This window comes from Callithrix jacchus, chromosome 2, assembly GCF_049354715.1.
Source record: "Callithrix jacchus isolate 240 chromosome 2, calJac240_pri, whole genome shotgun sequence".
NCBI classification, from domain to species: domain Eukaryota; kingdom Metazoa; phylum Chordata; class Mammalia; order Primates; family Cebidae; genus Callithrix; species Callithrix jacchus.
In genome coordinates, this window is record NC_133503.1 from 81,307,592 (window position 1) to 81,327,494 (window position 19,903).

General features: G+C 36.1%; 1 long non-coding RNA gene across 1 annotated transcript; it reads left to right on the forward strand.

The window, feature by feature from the left end:
• Positions 1–275: 275 nt before the first annotated feature.
• Positions 276–19,024, forward strand: LOC103791409 (uncharacterized). Its single transcript, XR_617765.5, has 7 exons — positions 276–587; positions 1,021–1,111; positions 2,240–10,098; positions 10,307–10,351; positions 11,107–11,172; positions 15,055–15,151; positions 16,506–19,024. It is a non-coding gene; the product is annotated as an uncharacterized LOC103791409 (long non-coding RNA).
• Positions 19,025–19,903: the final 879 nt, after the last annotated feature.

A 19,903-nucleotide genomic window follows, 5' to 3' on the forward strand; every position in this document is an offset into this window, starting at 1 on the left:
TGGCCTGAACCCGGGAAGCGGAGGTTGCGGTGAGCCGAGATGGCGCCATTGCACTCCAGCCTGGGCAACAAGAGCGAAACTCCGTCTCAAAAAAAAAAAAAAGCAGTTCCTATCGGGCTACTGAGAAACAACCTATGCTGGCAGTTTGTTGGGTTGTTGATCTGGTGCATCTGACATGTGTAAAATGACAGCAGGATCACTCAGGAAATTCGATATACCCACACACAGAAGCCAAATACGCCAGCTTATTTTGGGAACCACTCTATCATGAAGATGCATTTGTTCTTGGAGCAGCCTCAGAAAGCCTCCTCTTTATCCAACTGTCTCTTGATTAAAGAAGCAGCTGATGTATACTACATAAATAATGTTTTTTCTCTGGAAAAGTTGTCTTATTGTCAAGATTTTTCTTATTGCAAGGAAGATATTTTATTGCTAAATATTTGTTAATTGTCTGTTTTGATAACACAGAATGAAAGATGGCTCCTGGAAAGCTGGGTACAGTCATCTGATAAATTACAAATAGTAAATCTTTATAATAAAATATATGGCATTTTTATTGTATGAACAATGTGCTTCCGAAGCAGGAGGTATGGCAATGTATCTGCTGTTTGTTTAAAATGTTAGATTTTTTTTCTTTGTGTTTGTAGTATAGTTCACCAAAAATTATGTAGCAACTAAAATTTAAAAATTAATTCAAATGCTATTGTGTTTTTATCAGAACATTTATAGAAAAGCAAATAATACTATATTAATCGTGACTAAAAATGAAGAATGACATTTGTTAGGGTACTAAATCATGCTTTTCCTCTATCATTCCCTTGATTTATTTTCTTTCCTTTACCTCTAATTTCTACCCTATGTTGGGATTTTCTGTTAATGTAACTTCTTTTGCTAATGCTATCCAGGATAGCCAAAGGAGTACTTTCTAAATGATAAGTGACGCATATGATATATTGAAAGTAGGTGAGTATCTCTGTCTTGTTAGTTTCTGGGACTTGACACTAACTGAATTACTTTCAGATTCAGCAAGCATTTCACAAAACTCACAGAAAAATATAATCATCAACATCCTGCAAGGACAAGCAGTACTTCACTAATTGAGATGTATCAGGTAGGTTGGGGCATTTTTTTCTCTGTGTGATATAGATTAAATGTTTCTAATTAAAACCAAGGACTATGGCAAAACTGTTTGGTTTCTTTTGAGCTTCTCTACTAAAGAAATTTTTTTTCTTGTTTCTAACCTGCCACACATTAAAACTCTCCAAGATCGAATTGTCCTTTGCTTACATTGCAGTTAACAATCCATTTTCTCCCCAAAATTAAAACTACAAATACATTCTTCTATACTTTCTAGTTGTTTGAAATAAACTTAATTTTGAATAGTTCCCATATGGTTTTTTTTGTTTGAGACTGAGTTTCGCTCTTGTTACCCAGGCTGGAGTGCAATGGCGCAATCTCAGCTCACCGCAACCTCAGAGGCAGGAGAAGCCTAATGATCACAGTGTATCTATCCTTCTGGGAACTAGAGAAGTGGCTATGATTCCCTCTTCCTTTCATCTCACTGCCTCACATCTTTTCAAGAACAGATAGTAATATTACCTCAAACTTCACCTGTTTTTGCGGTCACTTTCTGTTGACTGCAAAGGACATGGCAACTTAATTCAACAACTAATTCAACGGTTGGCTTCTCTTAAGACTCATATTAATTAAAAGGATATCATTTATATAACAAGACTGGCTGGTGTTTTTCTGTGTGGTAGATTAAAGAAAATATATTTTTAGAAAAAATATTTTAGTTGAATTCTTTTAATATTTAAAATGTACATGATAAACTTCAAAGTCTTTTTAAAATTTTTATGTCAATTGAAAAAAGCTTTCCAGGGATCCCTTGTGCAGGCATATCTTTGGATGTACCCTGAAGAAGTGGAATGAAGATTTAAATTTGTCATGCTGCTTATGAGTGGCAGAGTTAAATTTCTGTCACAGTATCTGTGTTTGAATAACTAAATCATGCTACTTTTCTTAGAATGTTCTGGAATTTACACATACGGAGCAATAAAAATCACAAGGGTAATGTGTACAGCAACTCTTTTCATACTTTTTATCTTAACGTTTCAAAACAATCCTGCTGAGATTGTTACTAAAGAGAAAACTGAGGTTCAAAGAGATTGAATAGGTACCATTGCTGGGTGGAATCCCAGTGTTCTGATTTCAAACCATGGTTCTTTCTCTCCATCAGCATGCATGGCATATATGGTCATTCTGAAAGTCATCAGATGGAGAAGGTAGAAGTGAAACCCTCAGTGGTCTATTCTTACATATTAATCACTTCTCAAGGAAAATCCACGAAGACAGTTTTCTTTTGTTAAAGTATCATCTTACTACTTCAGTGTTCTGTAATGAGGACTGGAGCTGCTCTAAGTGGATCAGTCCCCATCTTCTTCCTGAGATGTAGATTCTTCGAAGTTTGCATTGAAGACAGTCTTTTGTTCCTCTGGACTTGTGAAAAGTAGATTAATTTCTTGACTCCTCCATAGGAGACATCATAAGTGTTATTTATTTATTTTTTTTGAATTGCCAAGGCTAAGAATTCTCTTGATATTTAGCATGGATTTTTGGACTTCTCTTAACCAAATAAATAAAGTGCTGAAAGTTCATACTAGAAAGAAGCATCTGATTTTGGGCAGAAGAGAAGCAAATAATCTCTTTTGTTTAGAACAGAATGTGTGGTTACTCAAAAGTGGCTTGGTTAGGGTACAGTCGCAAATGAGGTGATCTATTTCCTCTTTTCCATCCATTTATTCATTCAAGCTTCCCCCAGACCCACTTCAGTCTATCAGTAATGTTCACCTTTCCAATTCCTGGGTTGTCAATGTCCTTTATATGAGAATAAAATAGAAATAGATAAGTATTTGATAGATAAAACCACGAGTCTATTTTGTTCACTACTGAATTCATTATTTTGTGAAAATGTGGAACCTTACACTTAGTGAATGTATGAACAAAATCCCAATAAGGAGTTATTAAATTTTTGCTCTAATTCCTGGAATAATGGGCATTTAAATGAAAAGAAAATAATGTAACTCTCCCTTTCTCAAAGGAATCTCTTGAGGTGATATTTAATGTGGGGAAGGCAGGAGTCAAGGAGTAAAGGAGGTGAAGGTAATGTGGGAGGGAAGAGAGGCTTTCTCCTTTTGCCCTAAATTACAATTTCTGGGTCCCTGACAATGCCTTACATGCAGAGGGCCAAATGAGACATTCATGGATAATTCCCTTATGTTCATAAAATGGCTTAAATCTTTAACTACTTTGACCCACCTTAATACAGAACTGCTGAGAGACAACTGTTGTTATTCTAGGTGAGGAAACAGAGGTGCCTTCAAATCCTCCCAAGACAAAATGGGGTGCCTTTATGTAATTCCCAGCCCTCCCAAGGAGCATTCCCCAGGGGAATTATACATGCCAGAATTAAAAAGTAAGATATTTATCTTTTATTTTTAACAGAATCTAGATGAATGAGGACACATAATAAGCATATTGTCAAATATATCTGTGTATTTTACATGTATAATATATATATAAATACAAGTACATGGAAATCAATTGTGATAAAATTTCCAGTCTCTATCATGAAATCAAAACAAAGGAGTGTCCTTAAAGAGCTCAGTGCTAGTTGCAGAATAAAATGTTGAGTGTATTTCCAATAAATTCTTTAACAAAAACAAGACACAAATACATCAGGCAATTGATAAGGCAAACAAAATCTCATTACAGAAGATGCTAAGTAAATACAATTATTATTTTTCCAACACCATCCATCAGACTAAGAAACTTTCAGCTCATCTACAAAGCTTTTAATTGTCAAAAATAAATAAACATGAGACCAAATTTCCATTGATTACACTAAAACCACCCAATTGCCATAAAATATATAGTAACTCATACTATGAAATTTTAACACAGATATTTAATCTGTATTTATAAAATAAAAGCTAGAGTTACAGTTCTGTACATCAGAAACTTTACATTGTAAATATTGGAGATGAATGCTCCACAGAGGAAGTTTATTATGAAACATTTTGTATAATGGAATGGGTATGGCAAGAGTGGGTATGGAAGTGGTTGTAATCAAGGTTATTAGCCAGAACTGGGGTCTCATCCAAGACACAACTGGGAAGGAGCCACTTATGTGACCACACAGCTGATGGTAAAAATCATTTTCTCATGGGCTGTTTACCCTTCCTTCCTGGCTCTTGGCCAGAAGCTATCTTCAGTTCTTTGCCAGGGAGGGTCCCTCCAACATGGCAGCATGCAAACTAAGAAGGCAACAGAGAGAATCTTCTAACAAATTAGAAGTCATGAGACTTTATGATCTAATAATGGAAACAATATTCCATTCCCCTTTCCATATTAGGCTGGGCATACAAAGAAGCAAATCACAGGGCCGGTTGATACTCAAGGGTAGGAGCCTACAGGTTGTGAATATCAGATGCCTAAGATCCTTGGGCACCATCTTAGAGGTTTCCCACCACACTAACTGCACTTGAAAATGATGTCGAAAATGTCAAATATATTAAAAGATAAAACTATAGTTTCGGGCAAAATAATAAGAAAAAATAATGTTTAAGGGCCATTTTAAAAACGTCACCTTAAAATATTTTTTAAATCTCAAAAGAGAAATAAAGATGTAAAATACTGTATCAAAAGAAATGCAAATTAAAACAATATATCATTTTTGCATGTCAAATTGGAACATATTAAACATTTAGTTGATAATATCTATTGTTGGCAAGGGCAAACAGGTACTTTATAATCTACTTATGTGGTCAAACATTTCTGAGGGAAATCTGGAAATATCAAGATTTCCATATCTTTTGACTTACCAATATTACTTTTAGATATTTATTTTTCCAGAAATAATTAAACCAAAGTTCACAAATTGATGCACAAGAATGTTCATTTTAAGTGATATGTATACTGTTAGAAAAATTGGAAATTATTTAGTAGTATGTCAGGAAAGATTGGCCAAATAAAATATGTTCTGACAACTATAAAATAAAATGTCTCACAGCTATTAAAATTATTATTCATATTTATTATTATGAAAATATATCTATAATATACTTTTAAATGAAAAGAGCAAACTATCTATATAGAAATGCATTATCTGTATAAAACTAGATGTATATATGCTGATGTGTTGACATCCATAGGTGCAGAGGAAAATATGTGAAAGGATATGTATCAAAATATTGAGAGCGATTATCTTTGACTTGTAGGTAATGAATAACCTTTATTTTCCTTATACCATCTGTATTTTCCAATTTTTCTTGAGCATATTCACATTTCATAATATTAAAAAGAAATTACTATTTCCAAAATAATATCTAAAATTATTACCTACTAGACCCTTATATGGGAATGTTTCAAGCTTTCATTACTATATCTGTTAACTGGAACAATATAGCATCATAAGATTTTTTCAAGTTAAATATATTTTTGTCTTCTGTTCATAAATGGATATGTTCCAACTCTTCTTGGCAAACTACATTTACTTAAAAAAATCCTTCAGAATTCCATATACACACAAATATTATCAGTCAACATGGAACTGGAAATTAACTGTCAGATTTCTTCTTAACCTGGCTGTTCTGGAAGAATAATCCCCTGAGGGACCAGTATTGAAGATTTTGATAAGTCAAATAAGAAAACAAATTTCTGTCAGCCATATATAATTATTCACTTATTATTTTTTATTTATACCCTCATTCTGGAGCATCCACTAGGTTCGAGGCATTGGGGTAAGTGCTAGCAATGCAACAGTAAATCAGAAACAGTCCTTGCCTGCTCTTACAGCCTAATAAAGACAAATCAAAGAACTTCACTGCTGAAGATGTCTCAGAGACTACAGTCTAGAATTCCCCAACCCCCAATTCATGAATCAGAGAAGCAGATTTTTATACATTTTTCTTTACCTATATTAATTGATAGCAGACCCAAATTCATTTCTCTCAACTATTCTGTTGCAGGCAGAATTCTATGAAAGCCCCCACAATCTTTCCCACTGCTGTTACTCCCATGATTTCATTATATAATACTGCAAAAGGGATATTGCAGACATAATCAAGATTACTAATCCATTAAGATGGAAAATTCTCTGGCTCACTTAACCTAATTGTATGAGCCCCGTAAAAGCAAAGAGTTTTTTGTGGACAGTAACAGACAAGAAAGAAAATTCAAAATGTGAAAGAAATTTGATGTAAGAGGGGCTCTCTCTTGCTGGGATAGAGGGGGCTGTAACGGAAGGACCTGAGGACATTCCCTAGAAGCTGAGAGCAGTCTCCTGATGACAGCCAGCAAGAAGGTGGGGGCGACAAGCTGGCAACTTGATTTCAGCCTTTATCAGAAAACTCCGGTCATCACAAACTTCTGGCCTACCAAACTGAGAGCTACCAAATTTGGTAATGCAGCAATAGAAAAGTAATGCACATTGTTTTTTCTTTGTATGTCATTCCTGGGGACTAGTTAGCACGTTACAGTACACCTGGAGCTGAGATTCATGGATTTCAGCTATCTTCTTTATGTCCCAATGTGGAAATCGAAGTCCAAAATTTCTAGCCATATTGGCCTTTTTTTGTGTGTCTTTTTCAGTTAATTGATTTATTTTTTATTTTGAAACAATCTCAAACTTCTAGAAAGCTTGGAAGTAGAGCACACATATATTTTTTTTCAGGAACCATTTGGGTGCACACATTGGTGACATGACATAATGTCACCTCCAAATACTTCAAAGCAACGCATTTTTTTTTTCTCAACAAGGGCATTCCCCTACATACTTACAGTACAACCATCAAAATCAGGAACTTAAGGTCACTTCAGCTCTTGGAACTCAGTCAACTTTCACGAAGTATCCAGATAATTTCCTTTACATCCAAAGCTCCATTTTGGAGTCACGTGTTGTGTTTGGTTAGTCTCCTTCAACTCGGAACAGTTTATTATAGAATCCCTTGACTTTTAGGACCTTGAAACTTGAAGATTACAAGCCAATTATTCTGGAAAATGTCCTTCAATTTAGATTGTTCTGATTTTCCTTTATGATAGTCATATACTTTTGTAGGAATGTTAGAGAAATAATCTGTGTTCTTCTCACTACTATAAAATGGCACACAATTTCATTTTGTACCAATACTAACGATGTTAACATTGATCACTTAAGGTGGTGTCTGCCAAGTTCTCGATTGTAAAGTATTATTTTTTGCTGTGTAATTAACAAATATTTGTGGGAAAGTAATTTCAGACTATATGAATATCCTATTTGTTATCAATTTTTTAATTTATTCATGCCTAATTGATCAACACATACTCATGGTTTATTATTTTATTCCATGTTTTATAATCTGTTGTTATCATTTATTTTGGTACTCAAATGGTCAGAAATTTGGTCAAAAGGAACCTCTTGGAGTTGCTTCAGTGTTATTTGACAAGTTCCAAGTCCCAAGTCCATTTCTTCTTTCAACACTTTCTTACTTTCTGATACATCAAGATGTCCTGGAAGAATGTGGCCTTTTATCTGAGAAATACTGTCCCTTTTTAATAAAAAGTGATGTTTTGAAACTAAGATCTGGACACTGAGTTTACTCATTGCTTTTAGGATGTTGTTATCCCTAGGAACACTGGCTTTACCATCTCCAAAACACTGTGCTCTCGGCTTCCCCATGACTTTTGTAGATGCTGTTCCCTCTACCTGATTGTCCTTTCTTCTTCAGATAGTGAACTCTTCCTACTCATTCTTTAGATCAAGGCTTAAATCCTGCTTCTTCAAGGAAACTTTCCCTGGATGCCTAGATTGGTTGAGCCCTACACTCATAGCATCATGTTCTTTTCAATCTAGAATATAGCAATTATTTAGAAACATATACCTCCTCCTCATTAGACTAATAAACTTTGGAAGACAAAATCTGGTTTTGATCAACATTGTATCACTGATGCCTAGCACAAGTCCTAAGACATAGTAGTTCTCAACAAATATTTATGGAAATAATAAATGGGAGAGACAGTGAATGAGTGAATGAATGAAATCAGAAGTAAACCCCAGTGCTTTCCTAGCTATTCCACAGTGGACACTTAGAACAAGGACAGAGCTCACTGAAATATATTCTCTAAATTCTTAGACATATGGTAAAATTTTATTCTTTCTAACAGAACCCTGAATTTTTGCACACTGGATCAGATAATTTTCCACATTATTTTTGAATTTAATTCTTCTTGAAATTGATTCAGACAAAAGTGGAAAACCAGGTACTCTCTGAGAAGGTCATAGTGTTTGCCACTATTGAGTTAATTACTTGGGCTTATACTGCATCAGATTTATTATATTCTGAGCAACTTAGCTAAGTTACAAGAAAATAAAAAGCTACAAAAGAATATTTAATTTGATTGCATAATACTAAATCTTCACCACCTCCTGGGTCCCTAATTAAATCTTATTTTTACACGGTGCCTTGTTTTTGAATATGGGCAGTTCTGAAAGTCTCAAAAGGGAATTTATGATACAGGAAATCCAGAAACTCACTTTGAGACAATGTGGACTTCTAATAATTCTACCACTGTCTCTGCCGGAAGGCCAAACATACAATTGTCTTCTTAGCTTGATGCTTTTATTGTTTTTCTCTTGGTTTTGAATCAGACCTAGACTCAACAAAGACCCACCTATGGTTTCTGCATGTCCCCCGCTGTAATTCCAATAACTGTGCTTGGGCATTATGTCAGACCTTTTGGCATCATTTGAAGCATTTGATTATTGAATTCTGTTGACTTGCTAGAAAGAAAGTGGGGTCAGAAGGGCAGGCCTAAAATAGTTATACTTCTTTCAGTCCTGAGAGATATATTAGGAGAGTTTTCAGAAGGTATTTTTCTCATTTTACAGTTTCTGAGATGGACTTCTCAGACACTTGGTATTTTCTCTTCCTTTCATTGTATGCACTGTTTATTATAAAAACAGAGAATCTTGAAGCAACTTACACATTGAAAAATTGTTATTCAAGATTTCTCCTTTTGCCTGACTTGCACTGTGCTGTTCTTTATTTTAAGGTATCTGGCAAAAGTGAACCTATTTTTTTCAACCTGGTTGAAACCTGGTTTGAAAAAACTGCTGGTAATTCCAAAAAAAACATGAGAAATGAAGAACAGCCCATGTGAGTCAGGAATCTCTCTTTTGTTCTTGTGAGGCTACAGTGAAACAAAGATTCTTAGCCATACTGAGGCTCTTGTAACTTGTTCAATACTTCACACCAGAGTCTATAGTAATTATAAATTCAAGAAAAATTTCTCTATTCTTCAGCTTCTTTTCAGTGGCATATTTTCCTCATTCACTAAGCTATGTTTCAGGTGGTTTAGCATTTGATTGTGACTCATTTAATGTGATTTTTTAAAATAACATTTGTTATTGCATCACATTGTAAAAATAATTGAAATGGATGCAATTCAAGGATGTGATTTAATTAACTAGGACTTTTCCCCTACACTGAGAAAATGATAATGGGGGCTTTACTAGGCAAACTAAAATACCTCAACCAAGACAACTCACTATTCAAAGAATCAGAGCAAGCTTACAAAAGTCTCCTGTAATGAGAAGACTGTCTGAAAATACAGTTTTCAGCTTTGGAGTGAGTATATGCTGAGCTGCTAGACTCTACCATTTTCTACGCAGAAATGCATCTTAATTGTTGTATCACTTCTGAATTTTGGAAGGAAAATTGGCAATGTGTGTGCCATTTCTAGCAAAGGGAAAAAAAGTTAATTGGGTTTCTGTATACCATGCCTTCAGTAATGGTCCGGAAGATGGAACTGCAAAAGGCTCTTTTTTTGCTCCAGGACTATATTTCATTTGTCAAAATGAAGAGAGGATATCAGATCATTCCTAATACTGAGTAATATTCTCCCAGTTGAGCAGAGCACCACTCTGTACCAGGCATTAGCAAAGCAGGGCATGCTGACTAGAAGAGACTTGCTGGTGATATTTTAGCCTAGTCAAGTGATGGCCTCTGACCACAAAGAACATTGGCTGGGGCTCTGTCAAATTATCCAAGGGATTTTCAGGTATCTAGTCTATTTTTCTATATAGAAATCCTATTTAACATCCCACCAAAAGCTACTTAACTTAAAATAGTATCCTACAAATACCATATTCCTGGGAGGAATCTAAAATACCTCTTTATCTACTGGGGCGGCTGAGTAGGGGTAATGTTATTATGGCAAATGTGTACATTCCTGGTGTAAATATTTACTTAGCTCTGCTTGTCAACAGCTGAGTCGTCTCTCTGTTCTCCCACTTGGAGTCATTTGATACCCGGTAAGGATCACCTCCCTTGGAGGCTGCAGTGTTTATCTTCCAAGCACTAATATTAAAATATAGCTCTTGATTTAGGGGACAGCAAGCCAAGGGATTTCTGAGCGTCATTCTTTCACTTATTGAGTCTTCCATAGGGACAGCCACCTTTAAAGAATATAAATCATTGAGCAACCTGTTTCACTATAAACCACAGGTAACTTCTCTGCCAGAAGTGAAATCTATTTTAAATCATATTTAAAAGTATTCATATATTTAGAAAATTTAATTTTTCTAGCTTTTAAACATGTTCATGAAAAAAATTTTTCGAACTGTTTAGAAAAACGGAATCATTTAGGAAGTCTACAAAATGCCTGAAAAAATTAGTTAAGTTAAGGTACTTTCTTACATAGAAAATTAAATCACTCTATAGAATTAGAAACTAGAATTCACTAGCTCTTTTAAGGCAGAAACCATACCTAGCAATTAGTAAATTATTAGCAATCATTTGTTGAATAAATGAATAGATGGAATATTAACAAAATCAAGATTGTATTAGATAAAATGTATAATTAAGTAATAGTAAAATTATGTAATTCTTTAAGTGCTAGATAACATGATTTTGACTTATCCAGTGGAATTTTTGGTGGATATATCTTCACCTACAAGAAAAGCATCTTGGGAAATTATTGGGATGATTGGTATGAATAATCTATAAAATTGTTCCTCGTATCTTTATATTCACACTGTCTTGGTTGTTTTGCTTTTTTAAAACATAGTTTCAGAGCCATCTATTGTAAAGAGAACTTCAAAATGTCAAGGAGAATTCACTACCTACAGAATGAGTGAGTAGAGTCACTTGGCAGGTGACAACCCAATGTCCAAAACCAAGGAACACTAAACCAGGGGATTTTTTTTTAACTGTCTCCTGCAAGAAGGAATAAGGGGATTTCATTACTTGCAACAAGTAAAGAGAACAACAGGGATAGCTCCCAAGGCAGTGTCTCCCCAAGCTAAGGCTGGGTCAGGTTTTATAAGCATAGGGTAATAAGGTACAATCTGATTGGATCTTGGAATAAGGTGATGCTGTGATCTGATTGGATCTTGAAATAAGGTGATCTGACTGGATCCTGCCATGAGCTTGGCCTAATTGGATCTTAAATCCTTCTATGGGGTATCTCATTGTAATTTACTCCCTACTCCTCAGTTCAAGCACTAAGGTTCCCTCTGGTTGCACACCTGGTTCATGTGGGCATGCTCAGGCTAGGTGATCTTAAACCTGGGGGTCCATGGCAACCAAAAAAGAACTTGCAACTTTGATACATAAAAGTCGAATCAGATTGGCCTGATGCAGTCACAAACGGACTCTGAAAACAGAAACGTGCTAGAACACAATAACGGCAAATACACAGAAACAGCAAACCAAGATGTTTCCTTGGCGCTTTTAAAAGCGTGACATATTTATGATTATCATTTTGCTGCAAATCATATATTGAAAACTTAGAAATCAAATTTATTTCCTTTTGTCTGTCAGGAGTTTTTTATGTCTCTAGGATACAGAACTTAAGCTGCCGTTGCAACTTAGGAAATAATGTACAATAGTGCTTAGACTTTTACTTTTCTTTTTAAACTAATGTAGAATACCAAATAATGAATTAATATTTAGCATCTCCTATTTTCCAGTACTATTCTAAATATTTCCCAGTATGAAAAAAAGAGCATATGTCATTATCACTATGTTCAAGTGACATATTTCTTATAGGGAAAAGAAATGTAACTATTAATAATGACCATGAAATAAATACTAAACAACTCAAAACAGAAAGAACTAAGTCCCAAGTAGCTATGGAAAAAACATGTTAGGGAAAGATGTGATGAAGTGGTTGAAATTGACTTTATGCTTTATGCAAATAATCCAGAAAAATGAAGGGCGAGAGTAGGCATGTGCAGCCCCGTGAGCAGCAGGAACCTGATAGCAGAGAGGAGAAAGCATATGACATGAGTGAAGTCAGAACACGGACCCTTTGAGAACAATGGTGCTTTACTGGAGGAGTGTGTGGGATGAGTGCACCTCACAAGCTATTGTCAGTAGAAATGTAAATGAAGGGAAGACTTTCATTAGAAGCCAGGTTAGACCTGAATGATGTTCAATTGTCAGGGGGATAATTCAAGATATCAATTCATTTTTTCTTTTTTCTTCTTGTGCCCATTCCATGATGGGTCTTCCATTCACCTATAACAAGCAATCTGTGGTTAGGAATGGCTAAGTAATGTGTTTCAACTATGAGCTTATTCTTCAGACAATTCTGGTACTACAGCCCACTTCCTGGCCTATACTCTTAACATTCATGTCTTCTTGGTAAAATTACTGTATTAGTCTGTTTTCACACTACTGATAAAGACATACCTGAGACTGGGCAATTTACAAAAGAAAAATGTTTAATTGGACTCACAGTTTAGGTGGCTGGGGAAGCCTCACAGTCATGATGGAAGGCAGGGGGGAGCAAGTCACATCTTATGTGGACGGCAGCAGGCGAAGAGAGAGCTTGTGCAGGGAAACTCCCATTTTTAAAACCATCAGATCTTGTGAGACTCATTCACTATCATGAGAAAAATGCAGGAAAGACCTGCCCTCATAATTCAGTCACCTCCCACTGGTTCCTCCCATGACAGGTGAGAATTATGGGAGTTATAATTCAAGATGATATTTAGGTGAGGACACAGCCAAACCATATCAACTACTTCTCGGCTAATTATTTATTTATAATTAAATAATAATTATTTAAATAATTAAAGCTTTTAAAAAAAACATTTTATTTTGAATACTGGCACACTTACAAAAAAGTTATACAAATATTGTTGGACTATGCCTGTATGCCTTTCACTGAACTACCCCAAATTACTGTATTATTAAGCAAATCCACATGTTTTCCTTTCAAATTTTGCCGGTCTCCCCCTAATATCTATTTTCAGGTCTAGAATCCAATTGAGGAGGTCATGCTGCATTCTGTTGTCATTCTCCTTTGACTCCAGTAATCTGGATGGTTCCTCAGACTTTGTCTTTCACAACCTTGACTCTTTTGAAGTGTATTGTTTGGTTGTTTTGCAAAAGGTTTCTCAATTTGGATTTTTCTGATGTTTCCACATGACTAAATTCAGTTGTGTAATTTTAGCAAAAATACCAAAGATCAGACATGTCCTCATCGGTGTGTTATATCATTAGGTACATGATGCCAATGTGTCTTATTACTGATGATGTCAGTAATAAGATGAACATTTGGCTAAGATAGCATCTTCTCCACTGTAGATTCTGTAGTTCCCACCTTATTGCTGAATTGTGGATTCAAGTCATAGGTGTGAGACAGTGACTTAGATTGCAAAGCTTCTATCTTTATCTAGTTCTGCATTCAGCTTTGCCAACTCTGGACCACATATGTGTGTTAGCTTTGTGATGAAGAATTCTGACTTCAGTATGGGTATACCACTCATACTGACAAGGTAAAAGATAACAAGAACCAACAAGCATTTCATTCCTGCTTGTGCTTGTGGGTTCCAGGTTTATTTTTTTGTCTCTTCTCTTGCCCCCAGCCTTATGCACATCAAATTCTAGTAGCAGACATGCAGGCAACAACGTTACAGAGACTGATTAGCTAGTTCTCACAATTGCTTATGGTAAAATCATTTATTTATATTATGCTTCTCTGACTGATTCCAAAGTTTTGTACTAACAAGTGGATGCTATTATAATAAATACCTAAAAATGCTGGAGTGTCTTTAGAACTGGTTAATAAAAGATAAAAGGTATTTTGAAAAAAAAGTATGAGAAAACGCCTAAACTTCCTTGAGTAAACTAATATAAATCTGGACTTTGAGAATGCTGCTGGCAAGGGGTCTGAAGGAAAGGAGGAAAATGTTAAGACTGGATGAGACTGGAATAAGAGCTGTTTGCCATGCAGCAGCAGAAAACCTAGTGCACCTGTAATAACTTGGGAAGTAAAAAAATGTGCCTAACAAGCTGGAAGATCTAACTAAGAAAATTTTCAAGCAAAATGTTGAAGCTGCCACCTGGTTTCTTCTGCTGTTTATAGTAAAATGCAAAAAGAGAGAAATAAATTCAGGAAAGTACTGTTAAACAAAAAAGAGCTAGGACTTGATGACTTCAAAAGTTCTCAGCCTCCTCAAACAGCAAACAATGCTAGGAAATGGCTTTTAAGCAAAGAATCAAATTTGGAGCACTACCTGGAAAACATGATCTGGATATGAAGATTTGACTGCAAAGTCTTTTCTTAAGACCTTAGAAAGGCAGTGCCTCAGAGAACTATTCTGTCAAACAAAAGGCCCTTTAAGATTAAAGATGTGCCACTGCCACCTTGGGTTGAAAAGGACAGGCAGTACAAAGAGGAAGCTGGAGCCCTAAAAGGTCAGAAAGTAGGCAAGGAAACTACTGATATGAAAACATGTGACATCTTTCACGAAAAGGGGAGGGTGATCCAGCAGGCAGAACCAAGAGCCTTGTTATAGACCAAAGCATTTCCCCCAAAATTCATATGTGGAAGCCCTAACCTCATATGAGATGGTATCAGAGATAGTGCTTTAGAAAGATACTTAAAATTTGAAATAAGCTCATAAGGGTGGAGCCCTGATTGGATAAGACAGGGGTCCTTATAAAAAGAAGAGAAACTAGACCTCTCTCTCTCCCCCCACCCTGTTTCTCTGCACACACACAGAGGAAAGACCATGTGAGGACACAGTGAGGAGGCAGCCATCTGCACGCCAGGAAGAAAGGCTTCCTTGCTTGATCTTGGACTTCTGGCCTCCAGAAATGTGAGAAAACAAATTTCTGTTGTTTATAAGGCACCCAGGTAGTGGTGTTTTGATAGTAGCCTGGGCAGACTAGTCTAATCCCAGACGGCAGAGCCAACAGCCATAGAGAATTATTGGTAGGCCTTAATACCTAATTAAGGAATTTCCAACATTTGTCCGGTTAGATTTTAGAATTGTTATCAGTTAAAACGCATGCTCTGAATGAAGAGACCCCGCAAACAGGCTTTGTGTGAGCAACAAAGCTGTTTATTCACCCAGGTGAGAGTGGTCTGAGCCTGAAAAGAGAGTCAGCAGAGGGCAGTGGGATAGGAGTTGGTTTTATAGGTTTGGGGTAGGCAGTGGAAAGTTACAGAAGTTACAGTTTAGGGAGGTTTTTGCAAGCTGGAAGGGGGTCATAGGGTCTGGAGTCACTAGGTTGACCAAGGTCAGTTATAAAGTCCATTTGCCTTATCAATTACAGTGGGAATAAGGAACAATAGAGAATGTCTCAAAGTTAATTAGGCGCCACAGGGTTTGATCATTCACTTCTGTGGTTTTCCAGTTACTTCAAACTTTCTGTTTCCAGGAACTCATCTGGAGTGTCCATGCAAGTCATAGAGGTTACCATGGTGTAGTCCATGGCACTGTCAGTTGGCCTAAAAGACCATTATGGATCAGAGACTCCTTCGTGCCCCCCACATTTTCCCTGTTTTTGAAGGAATATTTATAGTTTTTATCCTATACCTGTTCCACCACTGTATATTGATGTGTGAGAAGCAGAGAACCTGGATTTTTTTTTTTGAGAGTCACACTCTATCGCCCAGGCTAGAGTACAATGGTGTGATCTCTGCTCACTGCAACCTCCGCCTCCCAGGTTCAAGTGATTCTCCTGCCTCATTCTCCTGAATAGCTGGGATTGCAGGCACCTGCCACCACACCCAGCTGATTTTTGTATTTTAGTAGAGACGGCGTTTCACCAGGTTGGCCAGACTGGTCTCAAACTCCTGACCTCAGGTGATTCACCTGCCTTGGCCTCCCAAAGTGCTGGGATTACAGGCGTAAGCCACAACACCTGGCCTGGATTTTTATTTTCACAGGTCTCTATAGTAAGAGAAACTCCACATAAGGAGCTGAACTTTGGAATTAACCCTGAGAAATCTCTTTTGTACCTGGACCAGACTTAGTTGATGAAATCCTGAACTTTGAGCTGACACTGTAATGAAATAAGACATTGGGGACCTTGGGAGGGAATGAGTGTATTTGGGATGTGAGAGAAATGTAAATTATTGGGGCCCAGAGTCTAGACTGTGGTAGGTAGCCTCTAACATGGCCCCAAATGATAGCCTTCTCCTAACTTCAAACTTTCTGTTTCCAGGAACTCACCTGGAGTGTCCATGAAGGTCATACTATTGACATACTTCTGAAAAATAGAATATAGAGGAAGCAATGGTATGTCATTTGAGATTAGATTACAAAGAGACCCTGGCTTCTACCTGAAGATGCTCCCTAAATCACTCTTTAAGGGAAACCTCTTCCACGTTGTACAGTTCCCCTGTGGAGAGAACCATGTGGACAAGAAACTGATGTCTTTGGCTAACAGCCAGTAAGGACCTGAGACCTGCCAAGAATTACATAAATGTGTTTTTGGACAGGTATATTCATCTAGCCCAGCCTCGTATGATTGGAGATCCAGCCAACAACTTCATGGCACCCTTGCAAAGCATATTGATCCTGAGAAATCCACTTAAACTTTGCCCAGATTCCTGATCCACAACTTTGGGATAATGAATGTCTGATGTTTTTAGCCACTAAGTTTTGGTAATTTTTGTGTGCACTAAAAGGTAACAAATACATTTGTTATAATGGCATCTCTCCTTACAATTTTTTCAGTGTATCCTTAAGTTTGCCTCCCTTCCAGTATTTGCTTTTACCCTGAGTTTTAGTCTATTAATCTCTTAGATTGGCTTATAGTAATTATCTACATAATTACCTATTATAATTATTATTGATATAATGTATACTATAATCTATATATTATAATATAGATTAACTGTATTATAATACATAGTAGAAAAAAGTTAGCTTGTTATTATAGAATATTTTAAGGATATACAAAGGTAAAGTAAACAAATATAATAGATTCCCATGTCCCTATCACCCACTTTCAACACTTATGGTCAATATTGATACAACACAACATTGTTGACACAACAACCCATAGTCAATACCATTTCGTCTCTACCTTTACTCACTCATCTCTCTCAGATTATTTTCAAGCAAGTCCCAGACAAATAATTTATTCTATAAAATTTTTAGTATGTATCCCTCTTTAGTAAAACATTTTAAGGTTATGAGTTAACCGTAGAAATTATATCAAGGGGTAGTCGGGCAACAGAGATAAGACCTTCAGAGCAAAGCCAGGTATAGTTATTCAAGTTAATATTCTTCTACTCGGGATATGAATAAAGTATTGGAAAATGCTAAGACTGAATGAGACTGGAGTAAGAAAGCTCTTTGTCATGGACAGGAATTTTGGGTTAGAGATCAGCAAGCTAGAGAGGGAAAACAGTTGAAGAAAGAAAGGGGAATCCAGGAGCATGACAATAGGATAAAGCCAAAGTCAGATGTATAACTGATGATGGTTAACTGCAGTGAGAATGATCAAGTGACGTTTAAGACCAAGGCTGTCTAACACTGAAGGTTAGATGACATCAAATATGTTACATATTTTATATATTTCTCATTTAGTCCCCCAAGTCCTTCAGGAAAATCTGCTATGTACATATCCTATACTCAGAGGACTTTAGTAGTAAACAGTTTGGACAGTGTAAAGCAGAGTAAAATATGGCCTTACAGATAGGAAGTGAAAGGCTGAGAAGAACTTGATAATTCAATGGAGCAAGAACTAGAAGTCAGAGTGATCAGAAAAAATGCAAGTGACATCCCCCCATTGATCAAACCCAATAGGAATCAATGTAGCTATGGAAAAATATGCTAGGTTTCCAATAATATGTGAGAAGAGAATTCAACAGACTTTTTTTGTTTAAACACTGAAGGAAAAGTGAGTCTAGGAATCTAGAGAATATGTCATTACACCAAGAGGCTGCCATTTTTGTTGCACACACAGGCACACAGACTCACCTGCAAATGTACCTCCTGTTGATGAAATCAAGAACAACCCTAGTACTGAGGCCTATTGTAATATCTATAAGTTATGATGCATTTTGTAAAAGAAAAAAAGTTTTACCACCTGGTTCTACTGTCAGTGAACTACCAGAAATGATCATGTACAAATATAAATGGCCCAGCTGAGTACATCTGCAGAATACAGAAACGGTTTTTCCTGCAAATTGCTCAAACTGGGCTATTAAGGATACAAAAATAGAACAAGGATATTATACTCAACTGATATGAAAAAAGCTTTTAAGTTGAGTCAGTGGATTACAGTTTTTGGGTAAATAAGAATTCTGTTGAAGAAATTTTTTTATTATCAGTTGTAAAAATCTTGTGGCAAATAAAATCTAATTTACTATGTCTCAAAACATTTTTTTAAAATAGAAATTTTGGTTTATTTGTTTCATATAATCAAGGCTGCATAAGACAGAGAGAATTGTATATATGGATTCCCTATCCTGGTCTTAAAAATGTAGTTTTTTAAGTAACAGTACCTATAATTCACAACTCTACCTACCTATAAAACTGGGAGTTTTCATCTCAATCACCTAACTCACTGGACTGGAGGAAGACTTTATTTTTCTTGGATTTTATTGTCAAACACAGAGGAATAATATTACAGAGCAATTTCCTCTCTATTGCCTAGAGCAATGACAAAACCAAAAATGTGTACAAGAGTAAAATGTGGTGTCAGTCAAAAAACAATCAATTTTACCATATTCAGAGGGTTTTTTTTTTTAAATATAAGTATCTTTCTGGTATAAGTATTGACTTGTCCTTGATTTCTGAAAGGAGGGTGGTATTGCAGGATATGGTTGAAGGATAACCATTATCTCATTTCTCTCTTACGAATGAGTTATTGCAGATTTAGAAGTTATAAATTGCCCTCTCCCAGTAATCCATTATATTAGGATTCTCTCATAGGGTCAAAACTAATAGGAGATATATTATATATATGTATACATATACATATATATATGTGTGTGTGTGTGTGTGTGTGTATTAAGTATTATGAAGTATTAACTTACTATTAACTTAATACTTAATATTAAGTTAATATTAAGGAGCTTATTAAGTATTAACTTACACAATCAGAAGGTCTCACAATAGGCTGTCTGCAAGCTGAGGAGCAAGGCGAGCCAGTCCAAGCTCCAAAACTGAAGAACTTGGAGTCTGATATTTGAGGGCAGGAACCATCCAGCATGGGAGAAAGACGTAGACTGGGAGGCTAGGCCCATTTCCTTTTCACATTTTTTTCTGCCTGCTTTACATCGGCTGCAAGCTGATTAGATTGTGCCCACCAAATTAAGGGTGGATCTGCCTTCCCCAGCCCACTGACTCAAATGTTAATCTCTTTTGGCAACACCCTCACAGACACATGCAGTAATAATACTCTGTATTCCTCAGTCCAACCAAATTGACACTCAGTATTAACCATCACAAGTCCACCCCTTGTCAACTTGAACCCATACACATCTACTGATATCATACATAACATTCAAATGAAGACAATAATGAGGTCATAATTATGCCTACCTTAATACAACTATCCTTCATACAACCAGAAATGCCAATCTCCAGCTCAAATACTATCACATA